General features: G+C 38.1%; 1 long non-coding RNA gene and 1 pseudogene across 1 annotated transcript in view; one reads left to right on the top strand and one right to left on the bottom strand.

The window, feature by feature from the left end:
- Positions 1 to 775: 775 nt before the first annotated feature.
- On the bottom strand, positions 776 to 2538 carry LOC103786475 (heterogeneous nuclear ribonucleoprotein A1-like; annotated as a pseudogene).
- Positions 2539 to 21339: 18801 nt separating this feature from the next.
- Positions 21340 to 25703, top strand: part of LOC117980204 (uncharacterized) — a 290540-nt gene continuing 286176 nt past the window's right edge. Inside the window, exon 1 of the long non-coding RNA XR_008625312.2 lies at positions 21340 to 22005. This is a non-coding gene — a long non-coding RNA (uncharacterized LOC117980204). The remainder of the gene's footprint in view (positions 22006 to 25703) is intronic.

A 25703-nucleotide genomic window follows, 5' to 3' on the forward strand; every position in this document is an offset into this window, starting at 1 on the left:
AGATCTCACTGTTAGGGAGGAAAGCCAGGTGGTTCTCGTGTCTATATTACCATGATTTTAAAAGTGCAACAAAGCAAAACATAATAGTTCTACCTTTTACATCTTGCATTCCTAACGTTTTGGGGATAAGTTGAGTTTTAGAGACATTCACATGCACCATTGTGTTTTCTACTTAAAAGTTACACAATATTAAAATAATAACCGTCACGATCTCTTTATAATGAATGCCACGACCCTCCCTGTGATTCATCTGTTTTGTGGATGTTGGAGCGTCTCTCGGCTAAGGGGGTAATTTTTTCTTTCTATGTGGCAATTTCATGATCATCTCCCAGTCAAATGCATTTGGTTTTAAATCATTCCCTATTCTAGAATTATAAAGGTTCACAAAATTTTTAAAAGCAGTTTGATGTTAATATTACAAGAGACATGGGCTCCTTGGCTTCTTGGAGGTAAAAGGCACTGTAGAAGGACATGACCATCCACTCGGCGTGGCATCTATGAAGGCCAGGTGACAGAGGCTGTGGAGGGACAACAACACCCACTTGGCATGGTGTTTATGAAGGCCAGATGACAGAGGCTGTGGAGGGACATTGACACCCACTGGGTGTGGCATCTACAAAGGCTGGGTGACAGAATTTTAAAGCTAAAATTCTCTGAGGAAAGGCAAAATAACTAAAATAAAATAAAATAAAATAAGAAGTCTCTGTTTTGAATTCTTTTTTTTTTTTTTTTTTTTTTTTTTTTTTTTTTTTAAAAAAAAGACATTTATTCAGCGTCACGATCAGACTATTACATTTAGCAATCAACAGCATGGGGTGCAAAAAAAAAAATCTACATTAAAACCCTTTGTTGGAATGCTTTACACTTTCCACAGAACAGAAACTAAAATAACCTGTTATACAATTAGTCACAAATACAGTCCTCGAGTTTTTTGCCCATACACATGAGTATTTGTCTAAAACATGTCTTCTTTGTAGCAGCTAGGCCCTGCCACCACTGTGCTTGGCTGAGTTCACAAATCTGTTGTAACCTGTAGCTTCCCTGTCACTTCTCTGGCTCTCCTCTCCTGCTAAGCTTTGTTTCCTAATTAAAATCTTCTGCCACTGCCATAGCTACTGCTGCTGCTGGAACCGCCATAGCCACCTTGGTTTCGCGGTTTTGCAAAGTATTGGCCTCCACCGCCATAGGGGCCAGAGCTTCTGCCTCCAAAATTTCCTCCCTTCATGGGTCCAAAATTTGAAGACTGATTGTTGTAATTGCCAAAATCATTGTAGCTTCCACCACCTCCAAAATTGCTTCCATCATTACCAAATCCATTATAGCCATCCCCACTGCCACCATATCCACCACCACCACGGCTGCCACCAAAGCCACCACGACCACTGAAGTTTCCTCCACGACCGAAGTTGTCATTCCCACCGAAACCACCTCCACGACCGCCACCAAAGTTTCCAGAACCACTTCGACCTCTTTGGCTGGATGAAGCACTAGCCATCTCTTGCTTTGACAGGGCTTTTCTAACTTCACAGTTGTGGCCATTCACAGTATGGTATTTCTGAATGACAATCTTATCCACGGAGTCATGGTCGTCAAAGGTTACAAAGGCAAAGCCCCTTTTCTTGCCACTGCCTCGGTCAGTCATGATTTCAATCACTTCAATTTTTCCATACTGTTCAAAATAATCTCTTAGGTGATGTTCTTCAGTGTCTTCTTTAATGCCACCAACAAATATCTTTTTCACAGTTAAGTGGGCACCTGGTCTTTGAGAATCTTCTCTGGAGACAGCTCTCTTTGGTTCCACAACTCTTCCATCCACCTTGTGTGGCCTTGCATTCATAGCTGCATCCACCTCCTCCACAGTGGCATATGTGACAAACCCAAAGCCCCTGGAGCGCTTGGTGTTTGGATCTCTCATTACCACACAGTCCGTGAGCGTTCCCCATTGCTCAAAATGGCTCCTCAGGCTCTCATCAGTTGTTTCAAAGCTCAACCCTCCAATGAAGAGCTTCCTCAGCTGTTCGGGCTCTTTAGGAGACTCTGACTTAGACATGACGGCAGGGTGACGCCGCCGAAGAAGCATCGTTAAAGTCTCTGTTTTGAATTCTAACTTAGGTCAAGAAGGCAATTCAACTTCTGAACTGGGTCCATATTTTTGGAACAAGGTGCACTGATTTGACCTATTTGGGTCAACTTCTACGGAAACATCCGTAGAGGCTCAAGTAGAGACAATTCTGTGTTAGAATCTCTTTCTGCTTCTGACTCAGGCTGGAGTAATTATTTCCATACTTGGGAAGCAGTTGCCAGACCATTTTGCCCATAGTAATTTGTGAAAATTAAAATTAACTGATGACTAGTTCCAGTGAAATGCTAGTGCACCTACTCCCCATTCATTGCCACAGGCAGTGTAAATGGGTTAGGTCTTATGGAAGGAAACTGGGTGGTGTAACCAAAATCTGCCTGCAGATCCTCAGGGATTAATTCAAAAAATAGAGAAAAATAATTGTAAAAAGTGATATTTGAAATGCTGTTAAAATTGTGAAGGCAAAAATGTGGGAGTAGAAAATAAAATATAATAAATACATTTGGTAGGATATTAAACAATATGGAAAAGATAATTATGAAGTCTAAATAGTAGCATGTGGGAATACGTTTGATGATACAAGAGTAAATTATAAAAGGATACACAACTTTACTTCTGCTCTATTCATAGCTATAGGAAATTGAAAAGCAATTGATTGCAATTGCAGAATTACTCCATTAATGCCGTTACAATGATGTTTATGCCAATGACAACAGCAGTAGAGTAGGAAGTGATTCATGCGCACCTGAGAGTAAGCCAAGGAAAGCCCAAAAGCCCACCCAGGAATCAGGCATAATCCCTAGAGAGCACACAGGGAAGGAAACCTCCAGGCATGGCCCTTTGCAAGGTTTTGATTTTTCAGTGCTTTGATCTCTTGTAAATTTTTTCCTCTCATTTTAAAAGAAGAGTTGAAGAGAGAAATAAAGCTGTTGTTGATAGGAATATGCCAATTAGATGTTCAGAAACTTGATAGAATGAAGCACACTTTTTATGTTCTCACTCTTTGGGTGACAAAACCTGGTCTATACAGACGCCCTGATGCAAACGCAGAGGCAGTCATCCACAGAGATGCCATCATGAATGCCCACTGCACAAAGATTACTAGGTGGATGTGTTTATGCTTACACAAATCAAATCAGTAGCCCTACATCTTAAATATATCGGTGTCACATCATCAGCACTACTTTTATTTTTTGGCCATGAAAATCAATACTTACCTAATTTTCCAGGGGAGTTTTATTTATGTTAATTGTGGAAAAAGACTAGGTAATGATGCATGGGCATGGGCTTCTCAGATACCCATCTCAGGAGCCACAGCAAGAGAGAGGAAGAGATTGACAGAAAAGAAAGCCCAGCTGAAAACATAAAACAAAATCTATGAGAAACCTGAGAAGGCTGGTATCTGTGCTCCTCTTTAAGGAAGAAATAATGGTGGGGAGCAGAAGATTGCCAGGGAACCCACACGTGGAGGATGATCCCTTTTTACTCTTTTCCACGTGACTCTGAGTGAGAGTGTGAGGTTGGAGTTGCAATCTAGGCAGGCCAATCTGGTCTAGCTGGTAGATGCCCCCACCTTCAACTTGCAAGTTTAGGAGATACCCATGGCTAGGTGGGCAAAGCCCTGCCAATGAGGCAATCAGTCTGTTTTCCCAAGGAGCTGCGTGAGTTTCCATCTACTTCCAAGAAGGCAGATTTCCCACTATGATGGTGGGTTTGGGAAACAATCATGCCAGTTAAAGAGAAGGGTAATGTTCAAGGAATGATCTGGGAGGGGTAGGGAGAAAAATGCAATGAGAGGAAGTGGCAGGAGGGCTGCCCTTCTGTGTCTTGCATTCCAACTTTGCCTTGTGAAACATTGAGAAATGACAAGAGGTAATGGCTTGGACATGAATCCTGTCTGAGTGGAGGATGTTGGGACTGGAAGGTGCTTTGTGGGCTAGGTGCACCTTATACCTCAGTGGGGTCAGAAGTATGAGTGGTTCTCTGCCTTGAGAGCTGCTCCTGCTACCCTCAAGGTCTTGGTCCTTCTCCCGGTCAGTAGCTCTAGCTGAGACAGTGGACCATCCTGTGGCAGCAAAGAGGAGCTCACAGGGAAACATGATGAGCCAGATGACAGGCAACCAATGAAGCAGCCTTTAGGAGGTCAGAAAAAATCATCCCAAACCTAAGAACATAAATTTAAAATAAATGTTATAATTATCTGCAAAAAGATAAGGGAGAATATTGGCAATACGAATTATGAACAAGTGTTCATAAGGAAGAATCAAGTGGATACATTGAATAATCAAAGCATAAGCGGCTGGGCGCGGTGGCTCACGCCTGTAATCCCAGCACTTTGGGAGGCCGAGGTGGGCAGATCACGAGGTCAGGAGATCGAGACCATCCTGGCTAACACGGTGAAACCCCATCTCTACTAAAAATACAAAAAATTAGCCGGGCGAGGTGGCGGGCACCTGTAGTCCCAGCTACTCAAAAGGCTGAGGCAGGAGAATGGCGTGAACCCCGGGGGGCGGAGCCCGCAGTGAGCCGAGATCGCGCCACTGCACTCCAACCTGGGCGACAGCGAGACTCTGTCTCAAAAAAAAAAAAAAAAAAAAAAAGCATAAGCATTAAAATAATAAGAAAAACTTCAATGGACTGATTCAGTGATCAAAGGGAGTCACTGCAGAACCAATAATGAGCTGGATGACTGGGAAACTGGGAAGGAGCCTTCAAAGTGATGAGAGCAACAAAAACAGAAGAGTACATCTGTCTACTAGGTGTCTTGGAAGAAAATAAAAAAAACATGGATGGGAGATCATATTGGAAGCACTAATAACCCAGTATTCCCAGATGCGAAGAAAAATACATCAGTATAGAACAGGGAAAAGTTGAAAGCATTCCACTTGAGAACTGGAAGAACACAAGGACACCCACTTTCACCACTTATATTCAACATAGTACTGGAAGTCCTAGCCAGAGCAATCAAGAAAGAGAAAGAAATAAAGGGCATCCAAATCCGTAAAGAGGAAGTCAAACTGTCACTGTGCACTGATGATATGATTGCATACCTAGAAAACCCTAGAGACTCATTCACAAAGCTCCTGGAATTAGCAAATGAATTCAGCAAAGTTTCAGAATACAAAATTAATATACACAAATCAGTAGCTCTGCAATACACCAACAGCAACCAGGCAGAGAATCAAAATCAAGAACTTAACCCTTTTCACAATATCTGAAAAAACAAACAAACAAACAAAAAACCCCAAAAACACCTTAGGACTATACCTAACCAAGGACGTGAAAGACCTCTACAAGGAAAACTACAAAACAGTGCTGAAAGAAATCTCAAACAACACAAACAAATGGAAACACATCCCATGCTCATGGATGGGTAGAATAAATATTGTGAAAATGACCATACTGCCAAAAGTAATCTATAAATTCAATGCAGTTTCCAGCAAAATACCACCGTCATTCTTCACAGAATGATGTGATGTCTTTTTTAAGAAAAACAATCCTAAAATTCATATGGAACCAAAAAAGAGCCCACATAGGCAAAGCAAAAGTAAGCAAGAAGAACAAATCTAGAGGCATCACATTACCTGACTTTAAACTATATTATAAGGCCATAGTCACCAAAACAGCATGGTACTGGTATAAACATAGGCACATAGACCAATGAAACATAACAGAGAACCCAGAAATAAAGTCAAATACTTACAGCCGACTGATCTTCAACAACACAAACAAAAACATAAAGTGGGGAAAGGATACTCTATTCAACAAATGGTGCTGGGATAACTGGCAAGCCACATGTAGAAGAATGAAACTGGATCCTCATCTCTCACCTTATACAAAAATCAACTCAAGATGGATCAAAGACTTAAATCTAAGACCTGAAACCATAAAGATTCTAGGAAATAACATCTGAAAAACCCTTCTAGACATTGGCTTAGGCAAAGACTTTATGACCGAGAACCCCAAAGCAAATGCAACAAAAGGGAAAGATAAATTGATGGGACTTAATTAAACTAAAAAGCTTCTGCACAGCAAAAGAAATAATCAGCAGAGTTAACAGACAACCCACAGAGTGGGAGAAAATCTTCACAATCTATACATCTGAAAAAAGAATAATATTCAGAATCTACAAAGAACTCAAACAAATCAGCAAAAAAAAAAAAAAAAAAAAAAAAATCCCATCAAAAAGTGGGCCAAGGACACAAATAGACAATTCTCAGAGATGACCAACAAGCATATGGAAAAATTCTCAACATTACTAATTATCAGGCAAATGTAAATCAAAACCACAATGCGATACCACCTCACTCCTGCAAGAATGGCCATAACAACAACAACAAAAAATAGATGTTGATGGGGATGGGGTGAAAAAGGAACACTTTTACTCTGCTGGTGGGAATGTAAACTCTCACAACCACTATGCAGAACAGTGTGGAAATTCCTTAAAGAACTAAAAGTAGCTCTGTCATTTGATCCAGCAATCCCACTTCTAGGTACTTACCCGGAGGAAAAGAAGTCGTTATACAGAAAAGATACTTGCAAAGGCATGTTTATGGCAACACAATTTGCAATTGCAAAAATATGAAACCACCCTAAATTTCCATCAATCAACGAGTGTGTAAAGAAAATGTGGTATATAAATACCATGGAATACCACTCAGCCATAAAAAGGAATGAAATAATGGCATTTGCAGCAACTTGGGTGGAATTGGAAACTATCAATCTAAGTGAAGTAACTCAGGAATGGAAAACCGAGTATATGTTCTCACTCATAGATGGGAGCTAAGCTATGAGGATGCAAAGGCATAAGAGTGATACATTGAACTTTGGGGACTTGGGGGAAAGAGTGGGGGGTGGGAAGGGATAAAAGACTACCCATTGGCTACAGTGTACACTGGGTGATGGGTGAACCGAAATCTCAGAAATCACCACTAAGTAACTTACTTATTCATGTAACCAAACACCACCTGTTTCCCCAAAACATATTGAAATAAAATATACAAAATTAAAAAAAGAAAAGTATATATCAGCATAAAAACTCATAGAGTAGCCAGTGACAAAGATAAATTAAAAACTCCAAAATAAAGTAACCGCAACGAAATACAACTTGCGCACAACCTTAGGCATATTAATGTAAAATTGTAATCAAAACAAAGAGATGATTATAAAATTTTTCAGAGAGAAAAAAATCAGATCATCTAGGAATAAATAAAAACCAGATCTAAAAATCTCATTAGCATCACTGAACGCAAGAAGAAAATGGAATAAAGATCTTCAAGTGTTAAAGAAAAAGCTGTCATTTAAATTAATGATAGTAATATAAAAATTTTGCTGGACATATGAAGACTCATGCATTTTATTCCGTATAGATCCTATCTGTAAAACTTTTTAGAAGATCTATTCTAGCAGAAGGATAAATCTAGAAGAAAACAATGAAAAATAGAGGATACAGACAAGTAAAGTAATTGGTAAACGTTACTGTTGTGTAAATAAGCAATGGATGCAAGAATAAATAAATACCCTCTTGCCATTTGGAGCAAAATTCGAATAATACCAATATGTTAGTTGGGTAGGTGGGATGCGACATCTGGTGGGAGATGAGTGACTCTTTGGATCCATTTGTTTGTATAAGAAAAACCGTGGCTTTTGATGAGCTGCAGACATTTGTGTAGAGAAATAACAGAAAGTATGGCCTCAATTGTTTCAAGATGAGCACCAGAAAAATAGAAAAGGGGTCTGTAATTTTCAAACCAGCAGAAGATAACTTTATTTAAAAAAAGCAAGGTTAGAAAGGAGAGGACAAGAAACAAAACAAGCATGGTAGGTGGAAAACACAAAATAAAATGGCTAAAATATGTCCTGATATAACAATAAGAACAAGACATTTAAGTGGGTTAAATACTTACGGTATTTAAGATGTGTAGATTGAATTTTGAAAAAAATTTCAGGTTGTATTATAAGAAATCACAGTTTATTTTCAGATAGAGACAGAAGAGAAGAGAACAACAACAAAAAACATAGAAAGGTTCAGTAAAGGGATGCAAAGAATATACATTAGAACTAAAAGCCAATGCAGCAACTTCAATATCAGACAGAGGCAACATTTTAAGGTGAAACACCTTCGTGAAGAAAAGATAGAGATTTTGCATCTAGAGCTAAGAAACTACTCAAAACTGCTATTTGTTTCTGCTTGATGTAAAGAATGAAGACAAAAAAATCATGAAGCTATGAAACCTCATAATGTGGTCTCAAAATATTTAAGAGCTGGCGGGGTTATATGGAGGAATAGAGAAATATACAATTGTCATTAGAACTAGCCCTTATTTTAACTTGGTAGATCAGTATGATTTAGTAAGCTATACTAGAATCCCTCATCACCAAATAAAAAAAAAAAAAAGAAAACAGCACAAGAAAAAAAGATTGGGCTAATAAAATTAAAACCTGAAAAGATTTAACATAGACAAAGCTCTGGCAAAATGAGCTTATTACTTGATGAAGTGATAAGAAAATGTACAAATAAAAATTGTGCTGATTGACTAAGGAGAAGTAATTTCCAATAATGCTGGTGGGCTACGGCAAAATTGGTAGTAAGGTTCTCCTGCAGAAGTAAACACTGGCACAGCCACTTTGGAAAGCAATCTGGCAGTACTTAGTGAAGCTGGGTATATAGATATACACAAAGTAACTCTTCTTTTATAGTTGCCAAGAAATCTGCTCAGACATCCAAGAAGACATGGACTCTGTAGCCAAGAATTGGAGGAGTCTTGGTGCTCAAAAGTAGGGGAATGGATAAACAGGGTGGAGTGTGTGTAGAGAATGTGATTACATGCAGAGATGTATTGCATAATCACCATGTAAATAAGTTAAAACACAACAACACTACTATATATATAAATGAACATATAAGGATACATCTGTGGGAGGTAGATTGGGAAAATATTTAATAAACAGCTATTATGTGTAGTACTGCAATAAACATGGGCATGTAAATACTATTTAGCCATACAAAAGAGTGAAGTTCTGTTATTTGCAGCGACATGGATGAGCTTGGAGGACGTTATGTTAAGTGAAATAAGCCAGGCACAGAAGCGTAAACACTGCAGGTTCTCACTCATTTATGGAAACTTGAAAAGTTTATCTCATAGAAATAAAAAGCAGGATAGTGGTTTCCAGAGGCGGGGCTGCATATTGGGGAGTGGGGAAAGACAAAGATTAATTAATGGGTACGAAAGTCCAGCTAGACAGGAGGCATAAGTTCTATGGCATTATAGGGTGACTACAATTAAAAACAATTTATTGTATATTTTCAAATAGCTAGAAGAGCATATTTAATAAAATTTATTTATTTTACTTTTAAGTTCTGCGATACATGTGCAGAATGTGCAGGTTTGTTACATAGGTATACATGTGCCATGGTGGTTTGCTGCACTTATCAACCTGTCATCTAGAGTTTAAGCCCCGCATGCATTAGGTATTTGTCCTAATACTCTCCCTTACTTGCCCCCGACCCCTGACAGGCCTCAGTATGTGATGTTCCCCTCTCTGTGTCCATGTGTTCTCATTGTTCAATTCCCACTTATGAGTGAGAAGATGAGGTGTTTGGGTTTCTGTTCCTGTGTTAGTTTGCTGAGAATGATGGCTGCCAGCTTCATCCATGTCCATGTAAAGGACATGAACTCATTCTGTTTTATGGCTGTATAGTAGTCCATGGTGTATATGTGCCACCGTTTTTTTAAATCCGGTCTATCATTGATGGGCATTTGGGTTGGTTCCAAGTCCTTGCTCTTGTAAATAGTGCTGCAATAAACATATGTGTGGGTGTGTCTTTATAGTAGAATGATTTATAATCCTTTGGGTATATACTTGGTAATGGGATTGCTGGGTCAAATGGTATTTCTGGTTCTAGATCCTTGAGGAATCACCACACTGTCTTCCACAATGGTTGAATTAATTTACACTCCCAGCAACAGTGTAAAAGAATTCCTATTTCCCCACAGCTTTGGCAGCATCTATTGTTTCCTCACTTTTTTATAATCGCCATTCCGACTGGCGTGAGATGATATTTCATTGTGGTTTTGATGTGTATTTCTCTAATGATCAGTGATGATGAGCTTTTTTCATGTTTTTTTTTTTTTTTGCCACATAAATGTCTTCTTTTGAGAAGTGTCTGTTCATATCCTTTGCCCACTTTTTGGTGGGTTTGTTTTTTTTTCTTGTAAACTTGTTTAAGTTCCTTTTAGATTCTGGATACAGACTTTTATCAGATGGGTAGCTTGCACAATTTTTCTCTGATTCTGTAGGTTGCTTGTTCATTCTGATGATAGTTTCTTTTTCTGTGCAGGAGCTCTTTAGTTTAACTGGATCCCATTTGAACTTTGGCTTTTGTTGCAATTGCTTTTGGTGTTTTAATCATGAAGTCTTTGCCCATGCCTATGTCCTGATGGCATAGACTAGGTTTTCTTCTGAGGTTTTATGGTTTTGGGTTTTATGTTTAAGTCTTTAATCCATCTTGAGTTAATTTTTGTATAAGGTGTAAGGAAGGGGTCCAGTTTCTGTTTTCTGCATATGGCTAGCCAGTTTTTCCAGCACCATTTATTAAATACGGAATCCTTTTCCCACTGCTTGTTTTTGTGAGTTTTACCGAAGATCAGATGGTTGTAGATGTGTGGTATTTTTTTCTGAGGTCTCTGTTCTGTTCAATTGGTCTATGTATCTGTTTTGGTACCAGTACCATGCTGTTTTGATTACTATAGCCTTGTAGTATTGTTTGAAGTCAGGTGATGCCTCCAGCTTTGTTCTTTTTGCTTAGGATTGTTTTGGCTATATGGGCTCTTTTTTTGTTCCATATGAAATTTAAAGTAGTTTTTTTTCTAATGCTGTAAAGACAGTCAAAGGTAGCTTGATGGGAATGGCATCAAATCTATAAATTACTTTGAGCAGTATGGCCATTTTCACGATACTGATTCTTCCTATCCATGAGTATGGCATGTTTTCCCATTTGTTTGTGTCCTCTCTTATTTCCTTGAGCAGTGATTTGTAGTTCTCCTTGAAGAGGTCCTTCACATCCCTTGTTAGGTGTATTCCTAGGTTTCTTATTCTCTTTGTAGCAATTGTGAATGGGAGTTCATTCATGATTTGGCTCTCTGCTTGTCTATTGTTTGTGTATAGGAATGTTTGCGATTTTTGCACATTGATTTTGTACCCTGAGACTTTGCTGCAGTTGCTTATCAGCTTAAGGAGTTTTTGTGCTGAGACAATGGGGTTTTCCAAATATCATGTCATCTGCAACAGAGACAGTTTGACTTCCTCAAACAGCATATTTTGAATGTTCCCAACACAAAGAAATGATAAATACTTGAAGTGCTGGAAATACAAATTACCCTGATTTGATCACCCTATACATTGTAAACATGTATCAGAATAATCACAATGTACTTATTACATGTGTGTAATTATCATATGTCAATTAAAATAATACTAAAAGCAAAACAAAAAAAGATAAGAGGTCGAGCTCAGTTTCATTCTATGAATCCATGAATGTAACCTTGGAGATACTAAAATCTGCCTATTTCTTTGTCTTCCAGCCTGCAAACTTTTTCAGAGCGCTTCAGTCTTCTGTTGCTTCTATACCATTATTAGTTAATGTAACAACAGTAAGAATGGAAGACCCAAACACCTAGAAAAGAATCTTCAAATGGGATTGCAGTCTTCTCTTACTTGAACAAGTTCTCTTCTCTTACTTGAACAAGTTCTCTTCTCTTACTTTTAGCTCCTGGGGACTGATGCACACAGCTGTGGAAATGATAGTAAGGCTCTTTGTTAGAGCTCTTGTGGCTGCCTGGAGATGATGCTGCCTTGGCCATGGCCTGCTGTTATCCTCGGGGAGCTGGGACGTGGGCACATGGGCATGCATTTCCCCCTCAGCACTAGCTCCAAGGGACAATGTGCAGCCCTTGCTGGTATGTGACATGCTCCATTTCTTTTTCCCAGTTCTATTGAAAATTCTGCTTGAAAATGAGAATGAAACAAGTTTAAATGCCACACCCCACTTCTGCCCCAACTAAGTTTTTACATTTTGGGTGATTTTTAGCAGAATGGCATATTCGTACAAAAATATGTTACGGATGCTTTCATGGAAGGCTAGCATTTCTGAAATAAATAGCTTTTCCTTTTTTTAAAAAAACATAATGACAATATATAATCAGTAAACTTTAATTTATGCAAACCCAGAAGCAACTCATGTCATGACAGCCTATATTTTCCTGTCCAACCTGGAGGATATTGAATCTGTCTGTTGAGACATGATTTTGCATTTCAGAGGAGGGTTTAATCCCAAAGGAATTCTGGTGCAACAAGGAGAATTTCTCAGACTTAAGTGAAAAGCCAAGCTCCTGTAAATGGCACGTCCTTTCAGACGATGGGGAGATCAGATGATGCTCACATTAACTCTTGGGCTCGAATCCTGGCTGGGCCACTTGTTGGCTGTGTGACATCAAGCAAGTTAATCACTGTTCTGTACTTGGATTTTCACATCTATAAAATGGAGATAATCATGGGACCTACTTCGTAGAGGTGTCATGAGGATTGAATGAGTACAAGTAAAGCATTTAGAACAATGCTTGGCATACAGTAAGCACTTAATTAGTATGACCTATTTTTTTTTAAATTACTTTTATTATTATTTGCCAGGAGATGTAGTCCACATTTTGGTAGGCACAGGAGAACAGCACAATGAGTTATGTGAAATGTGCTTTATTCCCATTTAGATGCGTGTATCAGGCGTTTGTTAATTTTGACTGCTTTCATTCTGAGTAGTTTTCCAATGTGTGAATGTTTATTATTCATCAATTGAAGGATATTTGAGTTGCTGTCAGTTTTGTCAATTATAAGTCAAGCCTCTTTTATCAGGGTTCATACAGTGACTAACAGTGACCAAGAATGTCAGTAAGTTTCTCTATGAAAAAAATCACCACCAGGTGTTTGAATTTGGCCATGACATAAGCATTTCTTTGGTCGATTTTTCTGTGCTGATCACTGGCAGTAAAAACCCTCACCCACCCCTCAACCATGACCTTCAGCTCTGCCCTGACATCCATGCTGTATTCTCATCATCCAGTATTTTATGGGTCATTTAAGAAGTCATCCAGTTTGATGATCTTCTAGTTTATGTTAATCTAAGTGTGAAATGAGGACAAAAAGGAAAGGAGTGAATTAAACTATATCATTACAATTCTGCAAGTTTCCAATTAATGGTGAATACTTTACTGTTATGATTTTTATCTCCTGCTTTATTTTCTGACCTTGCTAAAAATCAGTACCTGTGTGGGTTATAAAGTGACTTTCCCATTTTTATTTGTAATGGAGATTTTAAAAAATTCTTTAATATTCTTCACTTTTACAGAATACTGTTTTGTGAATATTTTAGTAAGAGGTTCCTTTTCAAACTTATTTTACAAAGAAATGCTTTAACTTTTTCATTAACATGAACAGACTTTCAGTGGCAAAAGCCAGCTATTGTGTATTAGAATTGCCAGTTTCTGTGTGTAGACTCAGAGATGTGAGCCTTGTTAAAAAGTGCAGTATCCAATGTTTCGGGGTTTTTTCTTACTTTTCACTGATGATCATTTTACTATACCTTATACATTGTTCTGTTTCTGTGGCCCAGTATTTGGGTCTTCTGTGCATTTGTGGTCTATATATTTTTAAAGACTTCATTTTTTAGAAAAGTTTTAGGTTCACAGCAAAATTGAGTGAAAGGTTCAGAGATTTCTCCCTGCCTCACACAGGCACAGCCTCCTCTGCTGGGGTCAACCCAATCCAGAATGGTACGTTTGTTACAATCGATCAACCTACACTGACCCAGTCATCTCAATTATCACCCTATACTAACTTAATTATCACCCAAAGTCCATAGTTTACATTAGGGTTTCCTTTCGTTTTTGCACATTCTATGGATTTGAACAAATGTGTATGACATATATCCAGCATTATAATATCATACAGAATAGTTTCACTGCCATAAACATCCTCTGTGCTCCGCCTGTTTATCCCTCCCTCCCCTCAACCACTGGCAAGCACTGGTCTTTTTACTCTCTCCACTGTTTTGCCTTTTTCAGAAGGTCGTGTACTTGGAATCATACATTATGCCGCCTTTTTGGACTGGCTTCTTTCACTTAGTAGTATGCATTGAAGGCTCCTCCATGTTCCTTCACGGCTTGATAACTCATGCCTTTTTAGCCCTGAGTAACATTTTATTTTCTTGATGCACCACAGTTTACTTATCTACTCACCTACTGAAGGACAGCTTGGTGGCTTCTTCCAGGTTTTGTAAATTATAGATAAAGCTGCCATAAACATCTGTGTGCAGTTTGTGTGTGTGTGTGTGAACATAATGCCCTTGATATTTTTTAACATGTACTGAATGAACTTCTCAACTTATTCTAATCAGCAAAGAGGATGGGCCTGATAGGGTAGGGGAGAGATGATGAAAGGGGCCCTCTGCTTTTTTTAACTCTCATCTTTTCACATGGTACAAACAACCTTTGCTGGGATTCCTTTCACATTTGCTGAGATTCTCAGAGCAACCTAACTTCATTTGGAGGCATCCTTATATTTTACCCCAGAGGAGATATTGACCATCTGTACTCTTCCATTTTCTAAGAAATGTATGCAGTTCAAGCCAATTAAAAGGTTTATAGGAAGGATTTGGGCCACTGCCAGCATGCAGAAGGCACATGTATCCAAGGTGCACTGTGGATCTCAAGCTTATTTATCTTCTAAGAGGTGCAGTTTCTCCCTGGCATTGCTGGGAACAGAGAGACCGTGGGGCAGCCCTCCAAAAGATGCTGGTCTGTTCAGTGCACTCACTGAACTGGGCAGCCAAGGGGAACTGTTCTCTAACAAGTGGTATTCTCAGAGCTGGCTTTCCAGGGCTAGCTCAGACTCTGACAATATTTGTAGAATTTAATTTATTTAAGCTTGTTATTGAAAGAAACCAGCACAAATGCTTTGGAATCTCTTCTATTCACTGAGCAAACTTTATTTCTATTGTATTAGTCTGTTCTCACACTTCTAATAAAAACAAACCCAATACTGAGTAATTTATAAAGAAAAAGAGGTTTAGTGGACTCAAAATTCCACATGGGTGGGGAAGCCTCACAATTGTGGCTGAAGGCGAAGGAGAAGCACAGACATGTCTTACATGGCAGCAGGCAAGAGCATGTGCAGGGGAACTCCCCTTTATAAAGCCATCAGATCTTGTGAGACTTATTCACTATGATGAGAACAGCAACAGGAAAACCCACTCCCATGATTCAATTACCTCTCACTGGGTCCCTCCCACAACAGGTGGGGATTATTACAATTCAAGATGAGATTCAGGTGAGGACACAGAGCCAAACCATATCACCTGTGTATCACTCGGGATTTTTTTTTTTTTTTTTTTTTTTTTTCTGCTAAAACACGGGATATCCTAATGAGTCCATTTCATCTTTATACATTTCCTTTAGTGTGCCACTGAGGAAGAACCTCTGCCCTCGACCCTTCCCAAACGTTGTTTCTTAGGGTCTGCTTCTCTCAGCCTTCCAATGGAAATGAGCCTCTTAACCGGAAATTGCCTGCCTTAAAACTCTCTCCCAAGCCAGAAAAGCGTCCATTTCCTGGAGAGGTTGTCGTGCTACTTCATCTTCAGCTCCTTCACCAAACCCACCCCCCTGACAATCACTGGTATGTTTTCTTCCCCTATAGTTTTTTCTTTTATATCATATACATTGAGTGTCATATACATTGAGTTATGCAGTTAACAGTCTTTGGGATTTTGTTTCTTTCACTTATCAGAATGCATTTGAGATTCACCTCTGTGGTTGTATGTATCAGTGGTTCTTTCTTTTTTTAAAAAAAGAAGAGTGGTTCTCTTCTCTTTTAAAAGTTTCTGAGTAGTATTCCATTTTGTGAATGTACCAAAGTTTGTTTATCTGTTCACCAGCTGAAGGCCATTTGGGTAATTTCCAGTTCTGATGATTATGAATCAAGCCACTATAAAAAATCACATGCACGATTTGTTGTGAACATTAGTTTTCATTTTGCTTAGGTGAATACCTAGAAGTGGGATTGTTGAGTTATATGGTAAATGCATATTTCACTTTGTAACACATTGTCAAACGATTTTCTAAAGTAGTCACAAATTTTTGCATTTCCAACAGCTGTATATGAGAGCTCTAGTTGCTTCGTATGTCTCTAGTACTTTGCATGGTTAGTTTAAAATTTTTTAAAAAAAATCTTAGCTCTTCTAGGTGTAATGATATCTCATGTGGTTTTAATTTGCTTTTCTCTAATGATAAATGATGTGAACATTTTTTCGTGTGCTTATTTTCCATCCACGTATCTTCTTTGGTAAAGTGTCTATACAAATCTTTTTCTGTTTTTTATTTGTATTGAGTTTTGAAAGTTTATGCCTTCTCTTTGCAAGTTCTTTATCAAATATGTTCTTAGAGAGTATTTTCTTCCCAGTTGCAGCTTGCTTTTAAACATTTTACTGAGTGTCCTTCAAAGAGAAGGAGATTTTACTTTCAATGCAGACCAATTGTTTGATTTGTTTCTTATATTGTTTATGTTTATGTGTTTGTCTAAGAAAGCTTTTTAAAATTTATTCTCATTTTTAAAAATGTTTATTTTAGATTCTGGGGTACATGTGCAGGTTTGTTCTATAGGTAAATTTGTGTCATGGGGGTTTGTTGTACAGATTATTTCATTATCCTGTTACTAAGCCTAGTACCTAATGGTTATTTCTTCTGATCCTCTCCCTTTTCCCCAAGTAGGCCCCAATGTCTGTTTTCCCTTCTTTGTGTCCATGTGTTCTCATCATTTAGCTCCAACTTATAAGTGAGAACAAGTGGTATTTAGCTTTTTGTTCCTGCTTTAGTTTGCTAAGGAGAATGGCCTCCAGCTCCATCCATGTCCCTGCAAAGGGCATAATCTTATTGTTTTTTACGGCTGCATAGTATTCTATGGTGTATATGTACCACATTTTCTTTATCCAATCTGCCATTGATGGGCATTTTTGTTGATTCCATGTCATTGCTATTGTGAATAGTGCTGCAATGAACATATGCACGCATGTGTCTTTATGATGAAATAATTTATATTTCTTTGGGTGTATACCCAGTAATAGGATTGCTGGGTCAAATGGTAGTTCTGTGTTAGCTCTTTGAGGAATATTTCCTCAAAAGAAAACACTGCTTTCCACAATGGTTGAATTGATTTCCACCCATACCAACAGTGTGTAAGTGTTCCCTTTTCTCTGCAACCTCACCAGCATCTGTTATTTTTTGACTTTTTAAATATGGCCATTCTGGCTGGTGTGAGGTGGTATCTCACTGTGGTTTTGATTTGCATTTCTCTAAAGATTGGTGATATTGAGCTTTTTTCCTATGCTTGTTGGCTGCATGTATCTTTTCTTTTGAAAAGTGTCTGTTTATGTCCTTTTCCCACTTTCTAGTGGTTTTTTTTTTGTAAATTTCAAATGTTTTTTATAGATGCTGGATATTAGACCTTTGTCAAGTGCATAGATTGCAAATATTTTCTCCTGTTTTGTGTGTTGTCTGTTTACTCTGTTGATAGTTTATTTTGCTGTGCAGAAGCTCTTTAGTTTAATTAGATCCCATTTGTCAATTTTGTCTTTTGTTGAGATTACTTTTGGTGTCTTCATCGTGAAATCTTTGCCAGTTGCTTTGTCCAGAATAGTATTGCTTAGGTTGTCTTCCAGGGTTTTTATAGTTTTGGGTTTTATATTTAAGTCTTTAATCCACCTTGAGTTGATTTGTGTATACGGTGTAAGGAAGAGGTCCTGTTTCAATCTTTGGTATATGGCTAGCCAGTTATCCCAGCACCATTTATTGAATGGGAATCCTTTCCCCATTGCTTCGTTTTGTCAGGTTTGTTGAAGATCAGATAGTTGTAGGTGTATGGCCTTATTTCTGGCCTATCAATTTTATTCCATTGGTCTATGTGTCTGTTTTTGTACCAGTAGCTTGCTTTTTTGGTTTCTGTTGTTCTATAGTATAGTTTGAAGTGGGGTTGTGTGATGACCCTGGATTTGTTCTTTTTGCTTGGCATTGCCTTGGCTATTTGGGCTCTTTCTTGGCTTCATATACATTAGAAAACAGTTATTTCTAGTTCTTTGAAGTATGTCATGGGTAGTATGACCATTTTAATGATACTGATTCTTCGTATCCATGAGCATGGAATGCTTTTCCATTTGTGTCAACTCTGATCGCTTTGAGCAGTGTTTTGTAATTCTTATTGTGGAGAACTTTCATCTCCCTGGTTAGGTACATTCCTGGGTATTTTATTCTTTTTGTGGCTATTGTGAATGGGACTGTGTTCCTGATTTAGCTCTCAGCTTGACTGTTGTTGATGTATAGGAAGGCTAGTGATTTTTGTGCATTAATTTTGTATGTTGTTTATCAGCATAAGGAGCTTTTGGGCCAAGACTATGGGATTTCCTGGATATAGAATCATGTTATCTGCAAACAGGGATAGTTTGATTTCTCTCTTTCTATTTGGATGCCATTTATTTCTCTCTCTTGCCTGATTGCTCTGGTCAAGACTTCCAACACTCTGTTGAATAGGGGTGGTGAGGGAGGGCATTCTTTTTTTGTGCCGGTTGTCAAGGGGAATGCTTCCAGCTTTTGCCTATTCAGTATGATGTTGGCGGTGGGTTTGTCCTAAATAACAATTGTTATTTTGAGATATGTTCCTTCAATGTCTAGTTTATTGACAGTTTTTTAACATGAAGGAATGCTGAATTTTATCAAAAGCCTTTTCTGCATCTGTTGAGATAATCATGTGGTTTTTGTCTTTAGTTCTGCTTATGTGATAAATCATATTTATTGATTTGTGTATGTCGAACCAACCTTGCATCCCAGGGATAAAGCCTACTTGGTCATGGTGGGTTAGCTTTTGGATGTGCTGCCAGATTTGGTTTGCAAGTATTTTGTTGAGAATTTTTGCATCAATGTTCATCAAGGATATCGGCCCAAAGTTTGTGTGTGTGTGTGTGTGTGTTTGTGTGTGTCTTCCAGGTTTTGGTATCAGGATGATGCTGGCTTCATAAACTGAGTTGGGGAGGAGTCCTGTGATGGTTAATACTGAGTGCCAACTTGATTGGATTGATCAACACAAAGTATTGATCCTGGATGTGTCTGTGAGGGTGTTGCCAAAGGAGATTAACATTTGAGTCAGTGAGCTGGGAAAGGCAGACCCACACTTAATGTGGGTGGGCACAATCTAATCAGCTGCCAGTGTGGCTAGAATATAAGCAGGCAGAAAGATGTGAAAAGAGAGAATGGCCTAGCCTTCCAGCCTACATCTTTCTCTCTTGCTGGATGCTTCCTGCCCTAGAACATCGGACTCCAAGTTCTTCAGTTTTGGAACTTGGACTGGCTCTCTTTTGTTCTCAGCCTGTAGACATCCTATTGTACGACCTGGCGATCATGTGAGTTAATATTTAATAAACCCCCCTTTGTATAAATATCTATTCCTTTAGTTCTGTCCTTTTAGAGAACCCTAATACAAATTTCTTCTCGAATTTTTGGAATAGTTTCTGTAGGAGTGGTATTAGCTCTTCTTTATATATCTGGTGGACGGTGGCTGTGAATCTACCTGGTTGTAGGTTTTTTCTTTGGTTGGTAGGCCATTTATTACTGATTCAATGTCAGAGTTCCTTATTGGTCTGTTCAGGGAATCAGTTTCTTCCTGCTTCAGTCTTGGGAGGGTGTATGTGTCCAGGAATTTATCCATTTCTTATAGATTTTCTACTTTGTTTGCATAGAGGTGTTTGTCATAGTCTCTGATGGTTATTTGTATTTCTTTGGGGTCAATGGTATCATCTACTTTGCCATTTCTAATTGTATTTATTTGAATTTTCTCTTTTCTTCTTTATTAGTCTAGCTAGCAGCCAATTTATCTAACTTTTTGATGTGGGCATTTAGTGCTATTAATTTTCCTCTTAACACTGCCTTATTGTCTTAGGTGTGTCCCAAAGATTGTGGTATGTTGTATCTTTGTTCTCATTAGTTTCAAAGGACTTCTTGATTTCTACCTTAATTTAATTATTTACCTGAAAGTGATTCGGATGCAAATTGTTTAATTTCCATGAATTGTATAGGAAATCTTTTCCTAAAGTCACAAATATTTTCTCTCCTGCATTTTCTTGTAAGAATTGTATAGTTTTAGGTTTAAATTTTGAGTTAGTGTTTATAAATGGAGCAACGCATAGGTCAGCTTTATTTATTTATTTGCATATAGATGCCCAATTGTTCTAACACTGTTGCAGAGAGTATTCTTTCCTCATCAAATTATCCTTGCAACTTTGTTGAAAATCATTTGTTTATGTCTGTGTGGGGTCTGTCTTAGTACCCTCTATTCTTTTCCATTGATTTGTGTGTCTACCCTTTCATTAATACCACATTATCATGATCAAAGTAGCTTTATAATAAGTCTTGAAATCAGGACATGGTGAGTTTTTAAAAGTGGTTCTTCTTTATTTTTCAAAATTGTGTTTACCATTCTAGTTATTTTGTCTTTATGTATAAATTTTATAATCAACTTATGAATTTCAACAAAAATTCTGCTGCTGCATTTTTGATTGAGATTGCATTGAATCTAAAGACAAATTTGGGAAAGAACTGACAAGAAAATTGAACCTTCTAATCAATGAATATGGTGTATCTTTCCAGTTATTCAGGAACTTTTTCCTACTTTGGTGTTTTGTGGTTTTCAGTATAGAAATCTTGCAAATCTTCTGCTAATGTAAAACTAGTATTTCTTTTTTGGTGCTATGGGAAATGGTAGGTTTTTAGGTTAATCAATGTGTTTAATCTGTTTCTATGCCCATCATTGAATTCTTTTCCTTCATCCTAGGTTGACTTTACTACTTTAAATTTCCATCTTTGTCTCTCTGTAAATGTAAATTGAATCATATTGTGCACATTATTTCATAAACTTTCCCCTTATAATAAGCTTCATTTTCATAGCTGCCATCCCTTGAAAACATGCAACCATTTAGTTATGTAGAATTTTTAAGTTTTAACTATTAGTAAAGACAGTGAACATCTTTGTGTATATAATTCTTAAATAAAAGACTACTAATATCTTTTTAAAAAGTTTTCTGTTTCTTATTGAAAAACTTTTGATGGCAAATCACTTGAAGGGAAAATTTATTAGTAATATATTTAGTCATAAATTTGTAGTATATGCAGAGTTCCAAAATGTTAAATGATATTAGAAGTCAGGTTGAAATATAAATTATTTATATACATGTTCAGTTCTACCATTTCTAAGTCCTGTTAACCAGATGAGATTGGCACAGTGTTTCTACTTGATTTTCCCAATTAATTTTTATACTCTGGGTATAGATGATGTGTATTGTCCATTATATGACTATCCTGCAACGCCTTTAGCTCTTCCCCTTTTGGTGGAGGTAGTGATATTTGATTTGCTGCCATTACAGTCATTGTTCCAGCAAGCACCATTGTGCATATTCCTACATCCAGGTTTGAGGATTTTTCTCCAGTGTATTTTTTTTTTTTTTGCCAGCCCCATCATTTGAAACTTCGTGTCATTTTGTTAGGAGTGTCTTGTGAACAGCATATGGCTATTTCTTTTAAATCAATCTGGCAATCTGTCTTTCAGTAGGCAGCTTCAGTCCTGGTATGGGCTGTAGCAAGTACTGCTGCTGCTGTCCATCCCCTCTGCCCACGTGAGTTCTCCTGCATGCAGGTTCTGACATCTCTTTCTACAGTGGTGGAGTCAGCCCTCCTTTTTGCTTGGGGACATTCTCAGGTGCTGCAGAAACTTGCTGTGCCATGGACAAGTTTATTGTGAAATCAGGAGGTTTCATAGGGAGCCACACGGAGGCAACCGTGGTGAGTCGGTGCATGAATGCCTCCCCAATCTGATGGGCGATGCTGCAGTTTGTTTCTCACGGTTTCAGAGGGACCCTCTGGGGACTGAGCCACAGGTGCCCCAAGTGCTAACCCGCTCATTGGTGCACCTTAATTAGGTTAATCACATTTCCCCTTTCTCACCATGCTTGTTGGAATCATCACTCAAATAAACTACCTGGACGCAAGTTCTTGTCTCAGGTCTGCTTGGGAGTCCACACTAACGTTGTTTGATTATAAGTATCAACTCTTTTTTGTGTTTTCTGTTAACCTTGTTTTTAAAAAATTCTTCCCGTTATTTCTGTCTTTTACTGGATCGATTTAGTTTTCTTTGGTTTGTTCATTCTTCTGGCTTGGCACCTATAGATTACCTTTCTATTCCTTCAAAGATTTCTTTAGCTTTTGAAGATATACACATCAATATAAAATTTCTAATACAGTCCAAATTTACTCTTATTTTGTTTGTTTTATTAAGAAATACAGTGACTTCAGTATGCTTTAACTTTCCCTCCTCTGATTTCTGAGTTTTTCTTCCCTTCATATTCCTTTTAATTTTTGTCAATATTTTCTTATTATAATTTTTAAAATGCTTAAAGGTTAATTTGGTCAGTCAACTTATGTAATCAATTTCTATGCTTCTCATTGTTTCTTGAATACCATTAATTTGTCCTAGGTTTATTTTTATGCTTTTAAAATACATACTTTAATAGTTTTAAAATTATTATGTAGAAATAGCCAAGGCAGTGGTGGTAACCTTTCTTATTTTTGTAATTTGAAAATGTCTTCACTTTCCTTTCACTTTAGAATCATAGTTTCTTACCTGATATTTAGTTTCTTACCTGATATTACTTTTCACTGAGTTCTGTGAAGATATTATTTTTTTCTGGCATCTATTGTCATCTGTTGTCATTGATGAAATATTAGCTTTCAAACTAATTGCTGGTTTCTTTGTAGTTAATCAGTATTTTCGGTCTGGTAACTTTCATTACTTTTAAAATACAAGTGATGTTTTATATTTGAATAATGGTGTTTGGAGGGATTCTGTATGCCTTTTTAATATTTTATACTTTTTGTGTCTGTGTCCTATATTATAAACACATTTCAAACACAGTTCCTAATTCTGTAATTTAAAAAATGTTGTCTGTTTATGCTTTTTACTGCATATTTTCTAATTAAAAAACTTTTTTTATGTCCAGAATTTTTAATTGACTTTTTCATAGCTATTATTCTTTGTTTTAGTTTCAGAATGTGGCTTTTTTCATGAAATGCCATGTTTTGCTTTAATCTCTGAATATCAAAAATATCCTTATATTAAGGCCACTTTTTACATTTTAAAATTATTATTTTTGTCACTGGGGGTCTCTTAATTAGGGATTGTTCTCAGGGTCAGTGTTTCTCAGCTTTGATTTGTAGACTCACCTTGAGATTCATTCTCTCCCTTTCTCCAGGTTTTACCCCCTTCCTGCCCTCCTAACCTGCCCAGCTGTCTAGTCATGTTGTGGTAGCCTTCACCTTGTTTCCCCAGAACCCATTCCCAGGACCAGGTTTTATTCTGTTGCTTCCATGGTCATACTTGGGATATCTCCAATGTTGTCACAAAGCAGTCTGGAGTTGCCCAGGCTCAGATTCTACCTGCAAGCCTGGGTCAGCTTCCCCTTGCCTTCTTTGCTAAGCAGCTAATATCAGCCACAGCACACTTGTTCCTACTTTTACCTTTCCCTCATGGGAAGTGGGATCTGATTGAAATGAGTTCAAACTGGGAGCTTAGCTGTGATCCCTCCTAGTTGCTTCTATCTGCCTTCAGAGCCAGAACACAGCAGGTGCGAGGCCAGCCTCAGTTTCCCCTTTGTATTTCTTCCCTTTTCTGGCCACCGAGATGCTTGTCTCACTTTTGCGCTGTGATATCCCGCAGATTTTCTCAACTGCATTTTCTCTGTCATTCCTATGCATTTGGTGGTGATGGTGGCGATGAATGAGGGAGGGGATATTTGAAGTATGAACTCATCACACCATCCAGACTATAAGTTCATTCTTTCCCTTTCCAAAAGAGTTCTAATGTAAACTGAAACACTATTCTAAGGGTCTCAGATTTCAAGTGAGATAAATCAAAATTAATGAAAGAGTACAGCATCATCATGTAATCCTAAATTCCTGGTTTGAAAATGGTGTTTTGAAGGCAGTGGATTTTTTATGATCCCTAAAAGGATGAAGGGAAGTCTACAGGGAGAAATGTGGGTTCAATATTCTAAGAAATTCATGGGGCTGGCTTACTTACCAAGGCACCAAATGGCTTCAGGGGAATTTATACTCTGATTAGTGTAAGACTTTAAAAGATAAATCTGTAACGGCTGCAGAGAAGCAGCAAAATTCATGGCTGGCCATCTGGCTTGGTTTTATTAACCTATTTGTTCCAACTGTGCTTATTGGCTTCTGCAGATAGGAAGGATGAAGATGAACTAGCTACAAGAAATTTTTAAAGGACTTCTGAGATTTATCTCCTTCTTTTCTTAAAATAATTTGTGAAAGACTGAACTGTTGTGTAAGGTGGTTATTCATTTAACAGGCATCATGTCCCAGGTACTTTCTCGAACACCAAGCAGGGAACACCGAGGAAGGCTCGACTCTTGTGTCCAAGGGCCCTCTTGTTTTGATGCTAGTCATATCCCATGTTTTCTTGTTTTCAAATTCTTAACCATATGTTAGAAATTTTTAAGAGCTCGATGAAAATCTTGTACAGGCCATATATAGGGTTTTGTTTTTAATCTCTCCCTCCCTCCCTTCCTTCTTTCCTTTGTTAGATACAAGATGTATTCCTATTTATGGTTCCTTCTGTAATAAAAACATTTAGGAAAGAGGCTGCCTATCTGCAGGCAGGATCCTTAGGTCTAAGGGACCAGAAGGAGGGCATCATGGTCAATTTGGCATTTTCGTCCTGAGCTCTGAGTTAAGTAGGCTGGCAAGATGCTGCTTTGGAAGAAGAAATCAACTAGTTGTAGCAATAAGGAGAGAAAGAAGTGAAAGAAAGAAAGGAAGGAAAGGAGACCTTCCTGATAACTCCCACTGTTATCACATAACTTTAAAATTCTTCCCTTAATCAGTCCTTTGCGATCTGATATTTGACCTGAAAGAATACCGGTGAACACCTGTATCCCACTCTTAGCTGCAACGGCAGGATTGGGTGTCCCGCAGGCGAAGAGCAGGGTGAATGAAAGGAGGTGGTCAGCATGGGTCTCACCAGTTTCACAAGGGATGTGAGGACAGGCACCAACGGCTGGGGGTAGGGGAGCAGCCTGAAGGTATGGGGGCTGTGGAGCCAGAATGTGCTGGGGGAGCCAGGACATTGGGAGTGGGGACAGTCATTCTCAAGGGATTTTCATTTCTTTAGGAAATGGGTGGTTTGGGATCTCAGTTTTAGCTGTCCTTCCTGCTTTCATTGTTAATCTCTTATTTACTGGTGTGACCTAGAAGTATAGTGGCATCACCAGGCTTTATCTCTGGGACACTGAAAGCCAGGTTTGGGTTCCTTTTGGGATTTTTTTCAGCTGTTTTTTTTCTTCCCCCTAATGCTTTTCTTGAGAAGATGGACAGAGATAGAAAAAAAGGTCAGACAATGACAGAGAGAAGTCATTAATTCAACAAGCATTTAATTTGGCCTTAACCATCTGCTGGGGACATAATGG

The sequence above is a fragment of the Pan paniscus genome, chromosome 4 (genome assembly GCF_029289425.2).
Source record: "Pan paniscus chromosome 4, NHGRI_mPanPan1-v2.0_pri, whole genome shotgun sequence".
NCBI lineage: Eukaryota > Metazoa > Chordata > Mammalia > Primates > Hominidae > Pan > Pan paniscus.